The sequence below is a fragment of the Dermacentor albipictus genome, chromosome 7 (genome assembly GCF_038994185.2).
Source record: "Dermacentor albipictus isolate Rhodes 1998 colony chromosome 7, USDA_Dalb.pri_finalv2, whole genome shotgun sequence".
NCBI classification, from domain to species: Eukaryota; Metazoa; Arthropoda; class Arachnida; order Ixodida; family Ixodidae; genus Dermacentor; species Dermacentor albipictus.
Window position 1 is genome coordinate 107008081 of NC_091827.1, and position 22568 is coordinate 107030648.

The 22568-nt window shown below is 46.9% G+C and overlaps 1 protein-coding gene across 1 annotated transcript in view; it reads right to left on the minus strand.

The window, feature by feature from the left end:
- The window catches only part of LOC135903518 (uncharacterized), a 68154-nt gene extending 46641 nt beyond the window's left edge, over positions 1 to 21513 (minus strand). The window contains exon 1 of the mRNA XM_065433832.1: positions 21446 to 21513. The gene's annotated coding sequence lies outside the window, so the exon portion shown is untranslated. The remainder of the gene's footprint in view (positions 1 to 21445) is intronic.
- Positions 21514 to 22568: the final 1055 nt, after the last annotated feature.

Below are 22568 nucleotides of genomic sequence, written 5' to 3' on the forward strand. Positions count from 1 at the left end.
AAACGATTTCTCAACATGGAGCGCATTCAAGACAGGGGACGCAGAAGTGTTCGGTGCCCTGCTGTGGGCAAGCTTCGCGCTTAGCAACGCTTACGTGATCGCGCACAACATCACGGTGAAATTTGCACAAGTTACAGCGAAGATGCCACTGACATGTGCAAGCGCGTGAACCCGTAATGACAGAACAGGAAAAGATAAAACACATGATGAAAGGCATTGATGAGGACGCCTTTCAAATTTTAGCGAAGGATCCGCGTAACGTGGCCGAAGTTATCAATTCGTGCCAAAGTTTGGCGAGCTACGGAAACAACGCATCTTAGCTCGGCAGCCACCGCCCACGGAAGATTCGCTAGCAGCATTGGTTATTGGCGACAACCAGACACTTTGCTCACGCAGATAAAAGAATTTCTGCGCAAGGAGGTCGCGCGGCAGCTCTCCATTTTTCAGTCCACGTAGGAGCCTTCTCCACATTTGGCTCCAGCGATCCGACAGATGATTCAAGAGCAAGTGACCGAAGCTCTTCCACTTCCGTGTCAGACGGCCCCCGTGGCCGCGCCTCTGACGTATGCTGAAGCCATTGTACGGGTGCCTCGCTGGCCCGGGTACTCTGCTCGGCCTTCGCCTCACCAGTTGGCGGCTCCCTTTTTCAGTGCACAGCCGCAGGGTAGAAATACTTGGCGAAGCCCTGACAACCGACCAGTATGCTACGCTTGCGGTACGCCACCACATGTACTGCGCTTCTGCCGCCGGCGCTTACCGGGCTTCACAGGCATCGCGCGACACCACAGCTACGACTTCCGACCATTCCGTATGCCACAACAACATTCCCTGGGCCGTAGAAGTACTGTTTCTCTCCACATTCATACAGGACATTACGCACTATTATGCCAGCGTCCGTACCAAGTGTCATCCACTGAGCGTCGTGTCATCACTGAGCAATTTGAAGATATCGTTGAATGTGGTGTTACCAAGCCATCCTGCAGTCCTTGGTCCTCTTCCGTAGCACTCGTTAAGAAATAAGAAAAAAAATAGCTCGATTCGTTTTCGTGTGGCCTATCGTCCCCTCAACAATATTACACGAAAATATGGCTAACGTTATAGCGCGCATAGATGACGCCCTGGATTGTCTATTCTGGTTAACCTCCCTGTCTTCTGCTTTTTCTTCCTTCCTCCTCTCTAGATTGTCTACAAGGTGCCGAATTCTTTTGTCATTTGGACTTGCAATTAGGTTATCTGCAAGTCCCGATGGATGAGTCCGACCGCTCGAAGGCTGCTTTCTTTGCGCCTGACAGCCTGTAGTTTGCGGTAATATCACTTGGCCTACGCAATGCGCCCGCGACATTCGAAAGACTGATGAACAATATTCTGCGAGGCCCTCAAATCGAAGATGTGTTTGTTTGTTTAGACGACGTGGCCGTTCTTTCCCCTGATTTCAGCCCTCAGCTCTCTTGTCTACGCGAAGTTCTTACTTGCCTTGCCACTGCCAGCCTTCAACTTGAAAAAGTGCCGCTTTGGAGCCGCCCAGCTGACAATACTTTCCCACGTCGTTTCCAAAGACGGTGTCCTTTCCGACCCTGACAAGCTTCGTGCTGTTGCAGGATTTGCGTGCCGAACTACGGTGAAAAAGATCCAATGTTTTCTCGTCCTTTGCTCTTATTTTCGTCATATTGTGCGCAATATTGCCAGCATCACCGCACCCCGAACGAAGCTCCATGCTGGCCCCGGTGACATTCGCAATTGGACTCCAGTATGTGACCAAACTTTCAGCACTTTGTGTCGTCTGCTTACCTCACCGCCTGTTCTCCGCCACTGCTACACCAGTGCACCGACCGAAGTGGATAGGGACACCAGCGGCGTTGTTCTTAGCGCCGTCCTTGCGCAACGCAAGGCTGGCTTCCCGGCGTATGTGCTTGCATATGCGAGTCGTGCCCTTACGAAAGCATAAACCAATTATTATGCCACAGAAAAAAAAATAATGTTTGGCTATAGTTTGCGCCTTAAACAAATTTCGCTCTTACATGTATGGCCATGTGTTCGACGTTGGGACAGAACACCATGCTGTGTGCTGGCTTACGGCACTAAAAGAGCCGTCGGGGCGTCTTGGACGTTGCGCTCTACGGCTCCAAGAATCTGAAATTCGCGTCATCTGTCGTTCCGGGAATCAACATTCTGACTCAGATGCACTCTGCCGATCACCCATGTGGTCCGACGAAACCGTCCCTCCCTCTCATCCGTGGAGTGCCCGGCTGCTACGCTTGCTGTAACTGACACGCCGCCTGAACAAAGAAAAGATCCGTGTATTGTGTCGCTAATTGGCATTCTCACGAGTTCTTCAACGGCCGAGCCCTCGAGCCCTTCGTCACCAAGCCACTGATTACATGTTACGGGACGCTATACTGTACCGCCGAAACTACCAGCCAGATGGCCGTAAATGGGTGCTAGTCATCCCTCGAAATTTGCGTTTCGACATATGCACTTACTTCCACGCCGACCCCCAACAAGATCACGCTGGCGTCCACAGAACCCACCAGCGGCTACGCCAGCCGTACTGCTGATGCGGCATGTATTCATGTGTCCACAAATACATTCGCTCATGTGCAGCCTGTCATCATCATCATCATCATTAGCCTGGTTACGCCCACTGCAGCGCAAAGGTCCCTCCCATACTTCTCCAACTACCCCGGTCATGTACTTATTGTGGCCATGTCATCCCTGCAAACTTCTTGATCTCATCCGCCCACCTAACTTTCTGCCGCCCTCTGCTACGCTTGCCTTCTCTTGGAATCCATTGCGTAACTCTTAATGACCATCGGTTATCTTCCTTTCTCATTACGTGTCCTGCCCATGCCCATTTCTTTTTCTTGATTTCAACTAAGATATCATTACCTTCCGTTCGTCCCCTCACCCAATCTGCTCTTTGCTTATCCCTTAACGTTACACCTACATTCTTCTTCCCGTAGCACGTTGCGTCGTCCTCAATTTAAGTAGAATCCTTTTCGTGAGCTTCCAGGTTTCTGCCCCATACAACTTGAATCTTGAGGGATAATGGCAACCTGCTGTTCATGATATGAGAATGCCTGCCAAACGCACCCGAGCCCATTCTTACTCTTCTGATTATTTCAGTCTCATGATCCGGATCCGCAGTCATTACCTGTCCTAAGTAGATGTATTTCTTTACCACTTCCAGTGCCTCACTACCTATCGTAAACTGCTGTTCTCTTCCGAGACTGTTAAACATTACTTTAATTTCTGCAGAATTATTTTTAGACCCACCCTTCGGCTTTGCCTCTTCAGGTCAGTGAGCATGCATTGCAATTGGTCCCCTGAGTTACTAAGGAAGGTAATATCTATCAACAGCAAATCTCAAGTTACTAAGGTATTCTCCATTAACACTTATCGCCAATTCTTCCCACTCCAGGTCTCTGAATACCTCCTGTAAACACACTGTGAATAGCATTGGAGAGATCGTATCTCCCTGCCTGACGCCTTTCTTTATTGGGATTTTGTTGCTTTCTTTATGGAGAACTACGGTGGCTGCGGAGCCGCTATAGATATCTTTCAGTATTTTTACATACGGCTCGTCTACACCCTGATTCCGCAATGCCTCCATGGCTGCTGAGGCTTCGACTGAATCAAACGCTTTCTCGTAATCAATGAAAGCTATATACAAAGGTTGGTTATATTCCGCACATTTTTCTATCACCTGATTGATCGTGTGCATATGGTCTATGTTTGAGTAGCCGTTACGGAATCCATCCTGGTCCTTCGGTTGACGGAAGTTTAAGGCGTTCCTTATTCTATTTGCAATTACTTTAGTAAATACCTTGTAGGCAATTGACCGTAAGCTGATTGGCCTATAATTTTTCAAGTCTTTGGCGCTGCCTTTCTTATGGATTAGGATTATGTTAGCGTTTTTCCAAGATTCCGGTACGCTCGAAGTCATGAGGCATTGCGTATACAGGGTGGCCAGTTTCTCTAGAACAATCTGCCCACCATCCTTCAACAAATCTGCTGTAACCTGATCCTCCCCAGGTGCCTTTCCTCTTTGATTAGCTCCCAAGACTTTCCTTACTTCTTTCGGCGTTACCTGTGGGATTTCGAATTCCTCTAGATTATTCTCTCTTCCATTATCGTCGAGGGTGCCACTGGTGCTGTATTAATCTCTAGAGAACTCCTCAGCCACTTGAACTATCTCATACATATTAGTAATGATATTGCCAACTTTGTCTCTTAACGCGTACATCTTATTCTTGCCAATTCCTAGTTTCTTCACTGCTTTTAGGCTTCCTTCGTTCCTGAAAGCATGTTCAATTATATCCATAGTGCTACGGGGTATGCTCCCACTGACGAAGAGCTGAGCAGGAAGAAGACGAAGACGACGATTTAGAAGCTAGCGCGGGCTGTTGCCTCTTGGCCAAGCGCAGCGTATTTTCCTTGTAAATATATTTGTACATAGCTTGTCGTCTGCGTCTTTCTACGTAACATATTTGGTGGAGGTGCTGGGTATCGATCCCAGTCCAGCGACTTCTTCCTGTGCCGACGCTCCTCGTCCCAACACCACCGGCGATATTACCAAGATCGTTCGGCGTGAGATTGAGGCCGCCTATCCGGCTGCCTTCGACTCCAGCCCCACCAACGCACCGGCAGTCACGGTTTCCCTGATCCAGGCAGTTGTCCGCCAGGAGTTCGAAAACATGGGCCTTCACACCATCTGCTCGGCCCATCACCCTGATACCCATCCGGCTTCTTCGATTCCGCCCCGTCCCGCATCGTCTTACCCACCACGTTTCCGCAACCCAGCTGAATGGCGCACTGCTGACGACAAGCCCATTTGTTTTCACTGCCGTCGCATCAGGCACATTTCTCGTCACTGTCGAAGTCGCTGGACTTCCCCGACCCGGTCTGCTTATACTGCCTATTCCCGACCCTCGGGTGGCCCTTCTCGTCCTTATGCCGCACGCTCCGATAATGCCGCCACTGACTCTCCTGCGCCGAACCGCCCCTATTCTCGTTCACCTTCGCCCCAAGGACGACAATCTCGCTCTCCCCAGCCCCGTCGCTCCTTTTCGCCGACTCCCTTCGGACGCCGCTCCCAGCCGGAAAACTGAATGATGCAGCGCCTCGAGGTGACGCTGCATTGCTCCCTACGCCGCCAAATCCTCCACTGACGTTGCCCACTCATCTGAACCTTCTTGACGTGCAAGTCGACGGTGTTCCTGTATCTGCTCTTATAGACACTGGGGCGCATTTGTAGGTAATGAGCGCGGACTTTCGTACCCGCCTGAAAAAAATAATCAGGCCCGCCACGACGCTTGTTGTCCGTGTCGCCGATGGCGGAACAGCCCCCGTAATTGGTATGTGTGCCGCCCGCGTCTCCTTCGCCGATCGCTCAACAGTCGTGCTATTCACAGTCATCGCCCACTGTCCCCACGACATCATCCTCGGCTTAGACTTCCTCTCCGCACATTCTGCTCTCATTGATTGTTCCGCCAGTACTCTCCGCCTTGACCTGCCTGTTCTGGATCCCGCTGAACCACACCCCAGTCGCCTCAGTTCCGTCGACTTTGTTCGCTTGCCACCTACGGCACTGACTTACGTTGACCTAGTATCATCCCCACCAGTGCCCGACGGTCACTATATCGCGGCTCCTCTACAAGACGTCCTCCTTACACACGGGATCACGGTACCTCATACCGTTTTATCTATTACGGCTAATTGCGTCTGCCTGCCAGTGGTCAATTTTGGCTTGACGACACAAGTGCTGCCACGCGGGATGTCTCTGGCCCAACTTTGCTCATTCGAAGATCACTCAATAGCATCTATTGAGGTAGACAGCAATTCAGCCGATCCTCCTCTACCATCTCAGTCGACAACTTGCACCATCGCCGACTTACAGAAAATGATTGCGCCCGACATGCCGTCCGAGCACGCTCGTGAGCTCTACCGCGTTCTGCTTTCCTACAACGATATTTTTGACTTTAACGATCGTCCTTTGGCCAAAACTACAACTGTTAAACATCGCATTAATACCGGCGATGCCCCTCCTATTCATCGCCGCCCGTATCGAGTGTCACCGGTTGAGCGTCAAGTTATTCACGCTGAAGTTCGCAAAATGCTTGCCAATAGCATCATAGAACCGTCATGTAGTCCATGGGCGTCACCGGTTGTACTGGTAAAAAAGAAGGATGGTTCATGGCGCTTTTGCGTGGATTATCGGCACCTTAACAGGGTTACCAAAAAGGACGTGTATCCCCTACCTCGGATCGATGACGCCCTTGACTGCCTCCATGGTGCTCGCTACTTCTCTTCTATTGACCCCCGCTCCGGCTACTGGCAGATTGCTGTGGACGATCTCGACCGCAAGAAGACTGCTTTTGTAACTCCGGACGGTCTTTATCAATTCAAAGTAATGCCGTTTGGTCTATGTAACGCTCCTGCCACTTTTGAACGCATGATGGACTCCCTTCTTCACGGTTTCAAATGGTCCACATGCCTGTGCTACTTGGACGACGTCATAGTATTCTCCCCAACGTTCGCTACGCACCTCGAGCGCCTCTCGGCAGTCCTGGACGTTTTTCGTCGCGCCGGTCTGCAACTGAACGCATCGAAGTGCCAATTCGGCCGTCGCCAGATTACCGTCCTTGGGCATCTCGTTGACGCGAACGGAGTGCAACCGGACCCAGGCAAGATCCATGCTGTTACGCACTTTCCTGTTCCGAAGTGTGTCAAGGATGTGCGCAGCTTCATCGGCCTTTGTTCCTACTTCCGCCGTTTCGTGAAAAATTTCGCGGCCATAGCACGACCACTAACCGAGCTTTTGAAAAAAGACGCCCCTTTCCAGTGGGGCGTTAACGAGGCCTCTGCATTCTCGCATCTAATCGACGTTCTCACAACGCCTCCCGTTCTGGCCCATTTCGATCCGTCTGCGCCTACCGAAGTTCGTACTGATGCCAGCGGTCACGGAATTGGCGCAGTACTGGCACAACGCCAGCGCGGCAACGACCGTGTTATCGCTTACGCCAGCAGGCTCCTCTCACCCGCGGAGCGCAACTATTCCATCACTGAGCGTGAGTGTCTGGCCCTAGTTTGGGCGGTTGCGAAGTTCCGCCCATACTTATATGGCCGACCCTTTTCCGTTATCACAGACCATCACGCGCTTTGTTGGTTATGCTCATTGAAAGACCCTTCAGGAAGACTTGGTCGCTGGGCCCTACGCCTCCAAGAATATTCGTTCTCTGTCACCTACAAACCTGGCCGACTACACAAGGACGCTGACTGCCTGTCTCGCTACCCGGTAGACGAGCCTGACGACGCCGACAGTAGTACTGCCGACGGCATTTTCTCTGTGTCTGCCTTCGTTAACATCGCCGATGAGCAGTACCGAGACCTATCGCTGCGAGTACTCATCGAGCGTCTGCGCTCTACACCTACCGACGCATCCGTTCGCCGATATGTCCTCCAGGGCGGCATTCTCTACCGAAGGAACTTCCTCCCTGACGGATCTGATCTTCTTCTTGTCGTGCCAAAACATCTACGACAGACTGTGCTCTTTGAGATGCATGACGCACCTACTGCAGGACATCTTGGCGTAACCCGCACGTACGACCGCGTCCGCCGCCGCTTCTATTGGCCTGGTCTCGCTCGCTCTGTCCGACACTATGTTGCTGCCTGTGATACCTGCCAGCGTCGGAAAACACCTCAGGTGCTACCTGCCGGTCATCTCCAGCCGATCACTGTCCCTGTGGAACCGTTCTTTCGTGTTGGATTAGACCTCCTCGGTCCCTTTCCCACGTCATCCTCTGGGAACAAATGGGTAGCCGTCGCAACTGACTACGCCACCCGATACGCTATCACGCGGGCTCTCCCTACCAGTTGCGCCACTGACGTCGCGGACTTTCTCTTGCGGGACATTATCTTACTTCATGGCGCCCCGCGACAGCTGCTCACTGACCGTGGTCGTAACTTCCTCTCGAAAGTTATCGCCGACATTGTACGTTCCTGCTCCACTCAACACAAGCTGACTACCTCATACCATCCTCAAACCAATGGCCTGACAGAGCGGTTAAACCGTACTCTTACCGATATGCTGTCAAAGTATGTTTCCAAGGACCACCGCGACTGGGACATTGCGCTTCCTTACGTCACATTCGCTTATAATTCTTCCCGGCACGATACCGCCGGATTTTCTCCCTTTTATCTGCTCTACGGTCGCGAACCGACCTTGCCCCTTGACACGGCACTTCCTCCTGCTTCGATCTCAACAAGCGAGTATGCCCGCGACGCCATCGCTCTCGCCGACCATGCACGCCAGCTTGCCCGTGCTCGACTGACGGACTCGCAAACCACTCAGCAGCGTCAGTACAACGCCCGCCACCGTGACGTGCAGTTTTCGCCTGGTGCGCTCGTGCTCTTGTGGTCGCCCTCTCGTCACGTCGGACTTTCACAAAAGCTCCTTTCGCGATACACAGGACCCTACCGCGTGCTGCGCCAGGTGACGCCTGTGACTTATGAAATTGCTCCTGTGAGCTCAACCTCGTCATCTACTCTGGCGTCTAGTGATGTCGTGCACGTCAGTAGGCTCAAGAGCTACTACACTGCTTCAGAGTCCAGCCTTTAGTCGCTCCGGGACGGCGCTTTTGCCGCCGGGGGTAGTGCTACGGGGTATGCTCCCACTGACGAGGAGCTGAGCAGGAAGAAGACGAAGACGACGATTTAGAAGCTAGCGCGGGCTGTTGCCTCTTGGCCAAGCGCAGCGTATTTTCCTTGTAAATATATTTGTACATAGCTTGTCGTCTGCGTCTTTCTACGTAACAATATTATACTTTCTTATGTCAGCTGTCTTACGCTTGTTGAATAACCTCGAAAGTTCTTCCAGTTCTGTTCTAGCTGTAGGGATAGAGGCTTTCATACATTGGCATTTCTTGATCAGATATTTCGTCTCCTGCGATAGCTTGCTGGTATCCTGTCTAATGCAGTTACCAGCGACTTCTATTGCACACTCCTTAATGATGCCCACAAGATTGTCGTTCATTGCTTCAACACTAAGGTCCTCTTCCTGAGTTAAAGCCGAATACCTGTTCTGTAGCTTGATCTGGAATTCCTCTATTTTCCCTCTTACCGCTAACCATTGATCGGCTTCTTTTGTACCAGTTTCTTCTGTTCCCTCCTCAGGTCTAGACTAATTCGAGTTCTTAACATCCTATGGTCACTGCAGCGCACCTTGGTGAGCGCGTCCACATCTTGTAGGATGCCAGGGTTAGCGCAGAGTATGAAGTCTATTTCATTCCTAGCCTCGCCTTTCGGGCTCCTTCACGTCCACTTTCGGCTATCCCGCTTGCGGAAGAAGGTATTCATTATGCGCATATTATTCTGTTCCGCAAACTCTACTAATAACTCTCTCCTGCTATTCCTAGTGCCTATGCCATATTCCCCCACTGCTTTGTCTCCAGCCTGCCCCTTGCCTACCTTCGCATTGAAGTCGCCCATCAGTATAGTGTATTTTGTTTTGACTTTGCCCATCGCCGATTCCACGTCTTCATAGAAGCTTTCGACTTCCTGGTCATCATGACTGGATGTAGGGGCGCAGACCTGTACACCGTTCATCGTTCATTCTGTACCTCTTAATAAGTTTCACAACAAAACCTGCCACCCTCTCGTTAATGCTATAGAATTGCTGTATGTTACCAGCTATATTCTTATTAATCAGGAATCGGACACCTAGTTCTCGTGTCTCCGCTAAGCCCCGGTAGCACAGGACGTACGTGCCTGCTTTTTAGCGCTGTATATGCTTCTTTTGGCCTCCTAACTTCACTGAGCCCTATTATATCCCATTTACTGCCCTCTAATTCCTCCAATAGCACTGCTAGACTCGCCTCACTAGATAACATTCTAGCGTTAAACGTTGCCAGGTTCATATTCCAATGCCGGCCTGTCCGCCATTGGTATATCATATGGCAGCCTGTCCGCCATTGGAACCTCCTATATGAATACAACCCCTGCCAGCGACGCAAGGCATCTCCTCATGCGATATGCCCTTTGCAACCTTTACCGTGCCCCGCACGTCCTTTTGATAGGGTTGGCATTGACCTTTATAGGCCTCTTCCATGCACTGCTAACGGAAATGGTTGGATAATTGTCGCAGTAGACCACCTGACAAGATAAGCCAAAACTGCAGCACTTGCTTCGGCTGCTCCTCGCGACGTCGCCGCATTCCCCTTACGGCATTTCATCTTACGGCATGGCGCACCGCGAGAACTGCTCAGCGATCGATACCGTGTCTCCTAGTCCAATGTTATTTATGAGCTACTCGCCACGTGCCGCACTATTCACCGCACGTGTCATGCTCACAATGTAGGTTGCATCTGATAATTCGAAATGAGACGACGTCCGCCCTTTGATGCGCCGCCATTCAGGCTACCCCAGGATTCTCAACATTTAGTCTTCTTTATGGATGTGAACCATGCTCTTTCCTCGACATCGTACTACCATATCATCCAGATGCCTCTTAATTCACCCCTCTTTTAGAACTTGCTCGCCATGCTAAAGATTGCCGTTCACTGGCTCGCTCATTCACGTCGGATACCCAAAGCCTCCAAAAAGATCGCCATCACAACGATCAGCCCCCACAGTCCTTCGTCCTAGACTCTCACGTCTGGTTTCGGCTATCCTTCCAATCTCGAGACCTTAGCCCAACGCCTGCTCCGAAATATGAGGGTCCGTACTGGATTGTCGTGTGTACGTCGCCTGTGAACTATGTGGTCGAACTTCTGACGCCATCTTTAGACAAGCGCTTCAATGGCCGGGAGACGGTTCATGTAAGCTGCTTGAAGCTGTACCACGGCCCCTTCATCGTGTAATCACCTTAGGTCGCCAGGATGGCTCCTCTTCGCCGCCGAGAGGGCACTTGTTGCGGGGAATAAGCATGTAGCGCTGTGCGTACTGCCACCGCTGCATCGCGAGACCCGAGCACGAGCTGCTGAGGCCAAGAGCTAGGACTGGTCATTAAAAGCTACTTGCGATCCCTCAAACGAGCTTCACTGAACCCTCTTTCATATTTCATAGGCGTTTGTGAATTAGTGCAAGAATTTTAGTCTATCCGGTGGCGGTCTTAAGGTGCTCCACGTCTGCTGCACAGCAGGCAGGTCAAAATGAAGGATGACAAAGCCGGCCAAAGAGGTCTGGTATCGCGAAGTGAACAATGTGAAGGGTGCAAGACGATAAGAGCGGTCTCTAAAATGCTTCGTATGAGCAAGATCAGCGTTCACGTCTCTCGAATTAGCTGCATTGTCTCCTCTCCTGGCGGCGCACAGTTCGAGCTCTTTATTTAGTGCTTTTGGACGAGGCTTCGACGTTTACGCCTAATTAGTGGTACAAGCGCAGATCGTGTGGATCGCACTGAAAAACTGAACGAATTTCACATAAAGGCCGTGGTAATCGCCGTGTAAAAGCCGTGTAAATATCTAAGGCCACAGCGCATGTATCTGAAACTCCTAATGCTTCGAATCTGCCTCGGTGATTGTTCCGGCTTCACATGTTTTAATTATCTGCAAGAAAATTAGAAAGTTATCGAGAATGTGGTCAGGCAAGGAAACACTATCTCTTCAATGATATTCATTGCGTGCTGAGAAGAAATATTCGATCTGGTACACAGGAAGGATTAAGAGCGACGATCATCAGCGACTGTCTCAACATCCTTCAGCCTGCCGATGGCATTGCCCTGTTCAACAACGTTGGCGAGATATTGCAATCATTCATTGAGAAACTTAACCGGGAATGTTTAAGAGTGGATTGAAAATGATTATGCAGAAGGCAAAGCCAACGTTGAATAATCTGTCCAGCGAAAAAGAATTACTCATCTGGAGTGAACCTTTAAAGTGCGCGCAGAAGCAAGTTTTTCTACGCTAATTAGACGCAGAGAGCCCTGATCACGAGAACAAAATTTACGGAAGAAATAAAGTGTGTCGAAGCGCACACGGCTGGCATTACCCAACATTACTGGGACCTCACCGGTGTCTCTTTCTTTCATTTCTTTCATTTCATTTCTTCACGCACTATCATAAGGCGCAGAACCTTGGAGGTTAACACTGAAACTTGAGAACAAGTAGACGACCGCACAGGCAAGCGGTGACACCAAGAATATTATGCTTAATGTTAAGAGACAGGAAGTGAGCGGTGTGGATCAAAGACCAAACTGGGGCAGTGGTAGTTGAAATTAACAGGAAATCTAGCTTGAAGCTAGGCAGGGCAAGTGATTCGTAGGGCGGATAATCGGTGGTCCATTAAAAATACAGAGTGGCTGCTAGGGGTAAAGAAACACTGTGGAGGACGGTCCAAAATTAGGCGCGGTAATGAAATGAGGAAGTCTGTAGGGACAACTTAGAATAAATTAGCGTTGGTCAGGGGTAATCAGAAAACGCTTGGAGAAGCCTTGATCCTGTAGTCCACAAAAAAGTTGACGTTTTACAACATCCAATGCGCGTCCGGAATCATACCGGACTCTTACTGAGGAGCAGCAGTTCATTTCGCACTGAAAGGCGGCACTCGCATACTTTAGAACGGCGTCTGGTGCCGCTTGCATACCGTCACCTCCATCTCGGCATCCTACTGTATGTGCAGTGACTGCTCTCAGCAAAGTGCGTCAGTGTCACAAGATTGATGACTGGAACCAGTTTGATCCGAAACCAGCTACAACGTTGAACCACGTTCGCCTCAAGCACTGTGCTCTGGAGTATTCTGACGAGCACTTCAGCATCGGGATGATGTTGACTGAATCTATGAGGTGCTGCTTGGGGTATGACAGACAGCGTAGTAAGGGGCACCATTCCCTGAAGTCACCATTGTTTGATCTATTACCCGTCTCCAAAATTGCTGTGTGCGCGCCTCTGTGCATTTCGCTCTGTCCGAATACGACCGCCTGAACCTGGAAACCAAACTCTTGGTAAAGTGCCAGACATCGCCGTGTTTTACCTGCTGAGAAGCCCAGAAGAAGCGATGAAAGCTGATACGATGACAAAGTGTGATAGGCAGCGAAATCTGCAGTTGTGGATATTACGTAGTGAAGTTTTCTGTCATAATTTTGGGGTGTTAGTAGCAACCGCTTATTTTTCCATCTCTTTTTTTTAGGGCTGCTTTAATAGTTCTGTGTGGACTCGGCAATGATGCTATGCGAAGGGAGCGTGCGCTTCGTCATCAGTTGGCGGTGGATGATATCGTCAAATACCACGTCATAGACGGTATTGGCATCCGAGGGAGCACGCATTGAGCCTAAGCATGGCATTAGAACTGAACTTGCCATCGTGTGCAGCGAAATCACATTTCGTGCCGGTGAACGTTCGGGTGCAGGGCCCCTTGCTTAGGGCCATAGAACTATATGTAACTGAGCTTTTTTTCCGTAACAACTGCCTAAATACATACATTAGTCCCTCTGTAAGGGCGGGATTACCCTGGTCGACATGGCCGGCTATTTATCCGACTGAGCGTCTGTTTCTGCTCCTAATATGTCACCATGTGTCCAACAGTCGTGTCTCTAGCTGAATTGTGAGACGAATGCGTAACACGTTCACTGCAATTCGTTTTTTGGCGGCAGTGTGGTGAACCGGCCAGGGTGGTTGGGCTCATCGTTGCTGTAGCAGACTTCCGGAAAAGGAAGCTGTCGAATAGGGGTGTGCAGTGATTTGCCCTAATAATACAGCCTTAATGACATACGTATGATGAGCGATCATGCTACTCGTTTACGCACTTCGTTCATTTCATTTCTCGTTTTATCGAAGTTTTGCGTCCTCCTCGCTTTCATACGGTGCCGTAAGTTTATCTTACTGCCGTAAGTTTATCTTATCGTAACTTTATCTTAGCTAATAACATATTTTTGACCAAGAAATTGCGTAGGAACAACGCAGCTTAATGAATTCCGCCCCAGGTTATTTTCCCTTGCCTGCTTTTTCTTAAAATATTTGCGTTCACCGACTAAGGGCAAATAGACAAGACGCCATCGCTTACAGGCCGACTTGTTCGAGGTGAAATTGTGTAGGTCTATGATAAATTATAATTTTAACGTATGATTATGAAGGCTAGCATGTTACATTATTTAAAATGTACCTAATATTGTATGTTAGGGCAGAAAAATAGTGCGGATTTGTTTATACCTCTGGAATTTAATTATTTCTGTGATACGCCGCTTACTTTGTATATGACATAGTAATAGTACTTCAACTACGTGCATGGATAGACTTTAGTACAATAATAGCCTTTGCATCTATCGGTTGAAACAGTGTTTTGTACATAATTCGTGTTTTATTGAATAAAGGGTCACGTCAAAAAAAGATACCCCCTCCGTGAACGCTGCGCCACATGTGTAGTGAAATTTCAAACAGATACGTATAGCTGAATACGTCTCGGACGTTTACAATGACTCAGACACATTATAATGTCTTACTCTATAGACGCCCTATAGACTGTCTATAAATAATTGAAAATTCACGTTTGTAGACAAATGTTTGCAGAATGTCATAGAAAAAATGTATAGGATTATACAGTTTTATTTTTGTAGACTACGTCTATGGAATAGCTATAGACATTTGCTTTAGACATCTTATACACCTCAGTCTACGAAAGTAAATATGTCCATTTTGTAGACTTCAGACAACAAGCAGAAATTGACATTTCATAGGCTTCAGTCCACAAAAGCATAACTGGACATATTATAGACTTCAGTCTACAAAAGTACAACTGAACATTTTATAGACTTCAGTCTAGAAAAGTATGACTTCCTACAGTTCTACTTTTGCATTCCTTAAATATTTTATATAGTAGTCTATAAAAAGCCTAAGGCCATACATCCACAGTATGTCTACAGAATTGTCTATAGGAGTAGTTTAGAGATAGCCTTTAGACATTTTTTAATAATAATAATAATACTTTATTGCGCCAAGTATTGAAAGAATGTACAAACATCCGGCCTGCCAAAGCCTCATTGGGCTTGAGTGGCAGAGCCCGACAGGCAGCGGAACCACGCAGATAAACACACAGGCATGAACGCACATGAAAAGTTACAAAACATCAAATTAGTATAGTGGCAGAAAAAAAAATAATAAAAATGGACACGGAACCCAAGTTACATATAAAAAAAAAACACAACAGAGTAAAGAGCAAGGAAGGAAAATAAAATAGCATGAAAATACTCAGATAAGTGCAACAAATACTGCAGTAACTAGCGAATTCACAGGATTCATTTGATAAGTGGTGGAGCATGCGTGTACAACGTCGTACACCCACTAAGTAGCGTATCGCAGCATCTTTTTTATTTTATATTTAGTTTTTGCACGGCGAACACTTGGAGGCAACCTATTGAAGTAAAAGGGAACGTAAAAATCTCTTACGCGCTTTCCATATCTTGTAAACCGTCGGGGAATACAAAAAGCTTCCTTCGGTCGAAGAGACCGTGTGGGAACATACGGAATTTTATAGTCACTAAACCAAAAATGTTTCAGGACAATAGTTTCCATCAAAAGGCGATCAAAATCAGGTAGCGAAAATGCCTTAAAAACATCAGAATTGGGGGGCAGGCCTAAATCATAGCCAATATTTTTTAACAGAGATCTTAGGAGAGAATTGATACTGTTCTTCCAACGAACTGCACAGTGACCATAGATCGTTATGCCATAACGCAGTACGCTATAACCGAGAGCGTTTACAATAGCTTTGCGTATTGAAAGTGGCATATAGTATCTAATGTTATACAGCACACAGGAGACGGTTCGGAGCTTTTTACAAATGTGGGATAAGTGGTCATTCCAAGAAAGAGCACTGTCAAAGTATAATCCTAGGTATTTCACAGTAGTTTTATAGCTCAGGGGTAGACATTGACATTGAGAACAATTAGATCGTGCAAGAGCAGCTGTTGGTTCAAATCTACTTTCTTCATCGGGCTGTGAAAACATATAAGTTGGGTCTTAGAGCTGTTTACTTTGATTAGGTTGCGTGAGAACCAGTCCATAGCAATAGTTGCTGCAGCTTGAAGAGAAGAAAGGGAGTCAGAGTAGTTCGGCGACTGGGATACGAGGACAGTATCGTCAGCGTACTGATACAGGCTTGCAGGCACGGCGTTTGAAAGGTCGTTCACGTAGACGTTAAACAACAGCGGACTAATTATGGAACCTTGAGGAACGCCAGCTTTTATTAGCAAAGAAGCACTCTTTGCCCGCCCAATCGAGACGTACTGCGTTCTCTGCTGCAAAAAATTTTTCAAAAGCGAAAGAAACACTCCACGGAAGCCTAACCTGGATAGTTTACACAATAACAGAGTGTGACAAACGCTGTCAAAAGCCTTGCTGACATCCAGAAACAGTGCACACACCACTTGGTTACATTCAAAAGAACGATTTAACATGTCAGAAAAGTCCTCCAAGAGCACTTCTGTCCCTTTACCTTGTACAAAGCCATACTGACGCGGTGACAGGGTTTTGTGCTTATCTAAGAAACTTGTCATTGTAAACAGCAGATGTTTTTCTAATATTTGAGTCAAACAGGGCAAGACTGAAGTAGGACGATAATTTTCATATCTATTATGTGCACCACCTTTGTGAATTGGGGTAATAATTGCCGCTTTCATGTTCGGCGGGATCATGCCACTTGAGATAATGCTGTTGAACAGCGACAGCAACACTCCTTTAAGTATGTCGAACAAGGTTCGCAGATCATCAACTGAAATGCCATCTATTCCCATAGATCTATTTCGCTTAAGACCGAAAGTAATTGAACGTAAATCATCCTCACTTAGCAAAGGTAGGTGTGCGGATTCGACAGTGCTGTGCTTAAGAGTACAAAATTCGGGATGCTGTTGCGCACTACCCGAAACTTGCGAAAAAAACTTGTTGAATTCATTAGCTATTTGTTCTTCATCAGTGCCAAAATACGACACGAAATCTTTTCCATCATTGCCACGCCTTTTGACACCTCTTAGATTATTAACCAAAGACCATGTTTTTCTAGGATCTGAGCCTGCTTTTTTAAACTTGTTACGGAAATGTACTCGTTTTGCCTGACGAATCATTGCGTTCACTTTATTTCTCGCAACCTTAAATTTTGACCGTAGCAGGATAGAAGCAGGTGCCCTTTTCGACTGGGCCCAGAGCAAATCCTTTTCTTTTATAGCTGATAGTATTTTGGAGGTCATCCACAAGTTTTCTTTATTGCGCTGCCCGATTTCAACCACGCGAGTAGCCGCTTTCTTAAACTCTTGTACTATTTCAACAAGTTTATCATAAATGTCTATCGGGGACACTTTTTCCAAAAACATTTCCCAATCGTATTCCGATGCCAGTCTGTAGAAGATTTTGGGATCACAGATGGATATTTCCCTTTTGTCGCGAACCGCTGTTGGATGGTTCGATTTCCGGGCTAAAGAGCAACAAACAAAGTAATGGTCTGATAGTTTTGCTTCGACGATAGCAGACTGTATGGCGAAATTCGGAGCTCTTATATTTATATGGTCGATGCAAGAGACTACCAGTTGCCCTGCCAGAAATTCTTCTCGCGTTGCTTTCTGGATAGTTGGTTGCAGTCCCCATTTTGATAACAGATCAATGTAATCTGCGACCAGAGCCATAGAAGGGCGAAAGGTATCTATGTTAATATCGCCTATTACACAGATATAGTCTTCATGCGAGTGAGCTGATAGGGCGGTGTCAAGTTCGGCCAAAAAGAGCCTGCCATTAAAACAGGGGGGTCGGTATACTGCAAAGACTATCAAAGAGAGAGCTGGCGTGCTCATACGCAAAGCTACAACTTCTGCTTGCTGGAAGCCAAAATTTAGCTCTGTGATAGTCCAACTGTCTCTCACAAAAACTGCGACGCCGCCCCCTTTTTTTACAGGTCGTGTGCATGAAATTGCTTGGTAACCCGGTATCGCATACTGGTTAAAAATATCAGCTGAAATGTTAATTTCTGTCAGTACAAATACGTCAAATGTAGAACGAAAAGGTAAAGTTACGGCCATGAATTCATCCCAGTGCTTTCGGATACTACGGATATTAACGTGCGTTGCGCGAAATGCAAGTTGCGCGTCACTTGTGAAATATTTTGTAGCTTCAGAAAAAGTTGCACACGTAAGGAATTCGAGATTGCTCATGCTTAGCAGATCTTATCTAGGTCACACAATTTCTCAATGCGGATGACAGACTTCACTTCTTCCGATTTCTTGGCCAGAACTCTGCCGTTACGTGTCCACACAAATTTGTACTGGTTTTCTTTTCCCTTGGACCTGGCCAATCGGAAAAGCTCCTTGTTTGTCCTTGTCAAATTTTCATTGAAATACAACCGAGCATGAGACTCATCAGTAGGCAAATTGCGAAGCTTTGTCCGTAGCGCAAGCCATTTTTCTTTAGACGCCACGTCACGCATCTGCACAAGGATAGGGGGAGTCAAACTGTCTCTGTTCGGCATTCGATGTATTGAAGCAATAGTATTTGCTTCAAATTCCGAAAAATCTAGTTTTTGAGCTAGATCACCCATGAAAGAAACCAAATTCTCGTTAGGGTTGGTTCGGAGGCCATGTATTTCAAAGTTGCATCGCCTGCTGTACTGTTCAAGATCATTAACTACGCACCTTGATTTATCCAGTAGCTCAGCTTGAGCGTCAACAGTCTCAGAAAGTGATTCCACTCGGGCATGTAGCTGAGCTAACTCTGTTTGGTTAGCTTCCAGGCCAGACTTTACAGATTCATATTTATTGGAAAGGAACTCAATTGACTTTTGAATTTCAGTAACAGTTTCGGCCACTTTTTCAACTGTGTCCTTAAAATGAAGTAGTTCCGCCACATTAGTTACGAGTGCTTCAACCGTAACTGTCAGTCGGTCAAGCTTGCTGTTAACAGCAGAGAATTCATGACCAAAAGAAGCTTCACAATCATCCGAGTCGGAGTGATTGCTTGTGCTGGATTCGCATGATGGACATGTCCAGGCTTCACGCTCAGCAGTCGACATTTTTAAAAACGCATTTTTTGAGATACTAGAACAGTTCTTTCCAAAGTGGTAACATCTTTTGCAACGAGAACAACTCAAACACTTCCCGTCTACGGGTTTGGTGCAAGTAGAGCATGTATCAGGCATTTTTGCAGTCAGCGGCGAGAAAAAAAAATTAATACAATATAACTAGTTACAGCAATTCACAAGTCAAACTCACCTGCCAAGAGCGAAAAGCAGGGTTACACAAAGAAGCGCTTCGCCGCTGACTGCGATGATGCCTGGGTGTTGAACGGTTTATATGGCTGTTGGCAGACACCACGTGATCCTCCGCCCGGCTTCTTGCATCCGGGAACTTTGGGCTTGCCGACTGCACGTGGATGATAACCGCCCAGGTGAACGCATGCGCAACGAGGCAATCCTGATGGAAGTGTCCGGGATCGTCGTACGGGCGCAGCCGCCCCTTTGAAGTTCGCAGCACACCTGATCGTCCTGCCAAGAGCGAAAAGCAGGGTTACACAAAGAAGCGCTTCGCCGCTGACTGCGATGATGCCTGGGTGTTGAACGGTTTATATGGCTGTTGGCAGACACCACGTGATCCTCCGCCCGGCTTCTTGCATCCGGGAACTTTGGGCTTGCCGACTGCACGTGGATGATAACCGCCCAGGTGAACGCATGCGCAACGAGGCAATCCTGATGGAAGTGTCCGGGATCGTCGTACGGGCGCAGCCGCCCCTTTGAAGTTCGCAGCACACCTGATCGTCCTGCCAAGAGCGAAAAGCAGGGTTACACAAAGAAGCGCTTCGCCGCTGACTGCGATGATGCCTGGGTGTTGAACGGTTTATATGGCTGTTGGCAGACACCACGTGATCCTCCGCCCGGCTTCTTGCATCCGGGAACTTTGGGCTTGCCGACTGCACGTGGATGATAACCGCCCAGGTGAACGCATGCGCAACGAGGCAATCCTGATGGAAGTGTCCGGGATCGTCGTACGGGCGCAGCCGCCCCTTTGAAGTTCGCAGCACACCTGATCGTCCTGCCAAGAGCGAAAAGCAGGGTTACACAAAGAAGCGCTTCGCCGCTGACTGCCAATATAATTTGCCTACAGAGATTCCATAGACTTCAGTCTGCAAAAGTAGAATTGTATAAGCCTACACAATTTTGTCTATAGACATTCAGCCGACAATTACCTACAAACGTGAGTTTTCATAACATTATAGACAGTCTATAGACTCATACATTTTATAGACTAGTTTGCAAAAAGTGCAAGACCATAATTCCAAGAATGTCTATAGACCAAGTCTAAGGAAATATATAGACAGTCAATAGACTTCATAGGGAATTGTCTACAGACTGTCTATAGACTTTCTACAAAAGATATTGTAAGGGTAATTGGTTCCTAATTCCTGAAGAACGGGACAAGGTAGGAATCAGCACACAGATTTAGTGGCCTACAGTGACATACAGGCCTGTATGCTCCTTTGTATCCGGTGCAGTCTCCTAGAACTGTCTTCCTGCACTTGCTATGGCGAATCTTGCGCCCACTTAACTGCAGTTGAAGCCGCCGCTATTATTGTGCTTTTCTTAACACCGCACTTTCCTTCCTTGAACTCAACCGATTGTTTTCCGTGTAGTATGAGCAAACACTTAGCTATGAAAACAGAGTAGGATTCTGCAAAGAAAAACTGACGGGAAGTACTTACAAACAGAACTGTCGACAATGTTGGTTTTTATGGTCTTTCTGACATATACCCACCTTAGCTGTTCTACATCCGGACTCCGTTTTTATTTTTTCATAACGCCTATATTTTTTATTAAACCTTCTTCGGCACGGGTTCCAAGAGCATATTTTTTGTATTCCTGATTACATTGTTCTTCCACGCAGTGAATAATATTTCGTTCTTTGTGTTTTTTATAACTGGAACCAAACATTTATTGCATACTTTTACACCTTAGACAAATGAGACCGACGGTATCAGTGTAGTCATATCAGTCGTAGTCCTATCTAGTTATTCCGAGCAAACCCTAAATATGTAAAAAATTATATATTGCTTCAAGGGCAAAATCAATACTGCAAAAGTTCTATGCAGCTCTGAGAAACACATCATGAGGCTGTTTTGGTAAGCGTAATTTTAACGTGATTCCTTTTTCCGGATTTTGAAGGAAGCTCGCGAAGCAAGAAAGAACTGGCGCAACTAGGCTAATGTGCATATTATTGCGTTTTAATGTTCCGTTCTAGTTACGCAAAACACCCGGTATATACGGAGGTATTAAACCCATCACTAAGGTAAACAAACAGTTGTCAAACGGGAAATGAGCGGTTGAGAAATGAATTTTTATCAATGAAATTTGTTCGGTTAGAGCTCTCCTCTGACATTGATTCTTCAACAGATGCTACATTACCACGAAAGGGATTGACCAAAGAGAAAGACAATTTTAATTATCCGCAGTAATTAGAAAATAAGAAAAAAGGCTGAGAAACGCTTACCTCCTGATCGCCTTTTTCCTCCTTCTTCGTCTTCTAGGCTTTGGAGAGTTAACTGAACAGGCGTTCGAATAGGATAGCCGCTTAAGTTAAACGTAGCCACTTGTCCTAAGGAAGGCAGTTTAAATGCGTGGAAGGATGTCACCAATATAAAAAGCAAAAAAAGAAATGTAGTGCGCGAGTACACCTAACGACGGCTCACTTACAGTATTGGCTTGCTTATTTTCTTCTATTTGAAACGTGGTGGATAGAAAACGCGAGACGTCAAACTCAACTGTCATCGTGAGACTAAAGCTATCATCCTGATCATTTTTTTTCGATGGAATGCGCACTTAGAACTGAACAGCTAGAATTCCTAAACGGAAACATGAATCACAAAATAATTAGCAAGAATTCGCAGTAACACGTTGTACTTACTAGATTATTAATTTTAATTACTCGTGAAAACAACGTCTGCTTCTTCGAGTAGCCAAGCTCGAGGAGCACACTTGGGGTGCCATCAACAGGCGATTTTTATTATTGATTTGGTACATTAAAAATAAAACAAAACCAAAACAAATACGCCGTGTACCTCGAAAAGCCACTCCTGATTCCAGTGCGCAAAGTATTTGTTACTGAAGGGCGTGTACATTATCACACATCACCTCTTAGGCACCATAGGGAGATAACGATTGGTACAATTATATGGCTCAGTTCTATCAACTCTAGTCCTGATGATCCCACATATTTGTGTATAAGAGGCCTCTGAGGATGTGCGATATAACGCAAATACAGGGTGTATACTAAAGCGAACATTTATATGGCTCCTTTATTCGTCCATAAGCAGGGAAAACGCACCGCAGGAAAGCCGACTTACAAATCTCTATAGACACTACAATTTACATTGGCACTTGCACAGATATGAACAATGGGAACAATGCCATGCTATCTACCAATATATATATATATATATATATATATATATATATATATATATATATATATATATATATATATATATATATATATATATATATATATGTATGTATATATACAGGTAGTTTCAGCGAACACTTTAAAAACCTTTAAAAGTTACCTGTTGCAGATATCGCAATTCTATTTCATGAGCTGTTCTACTCGTAGCGGC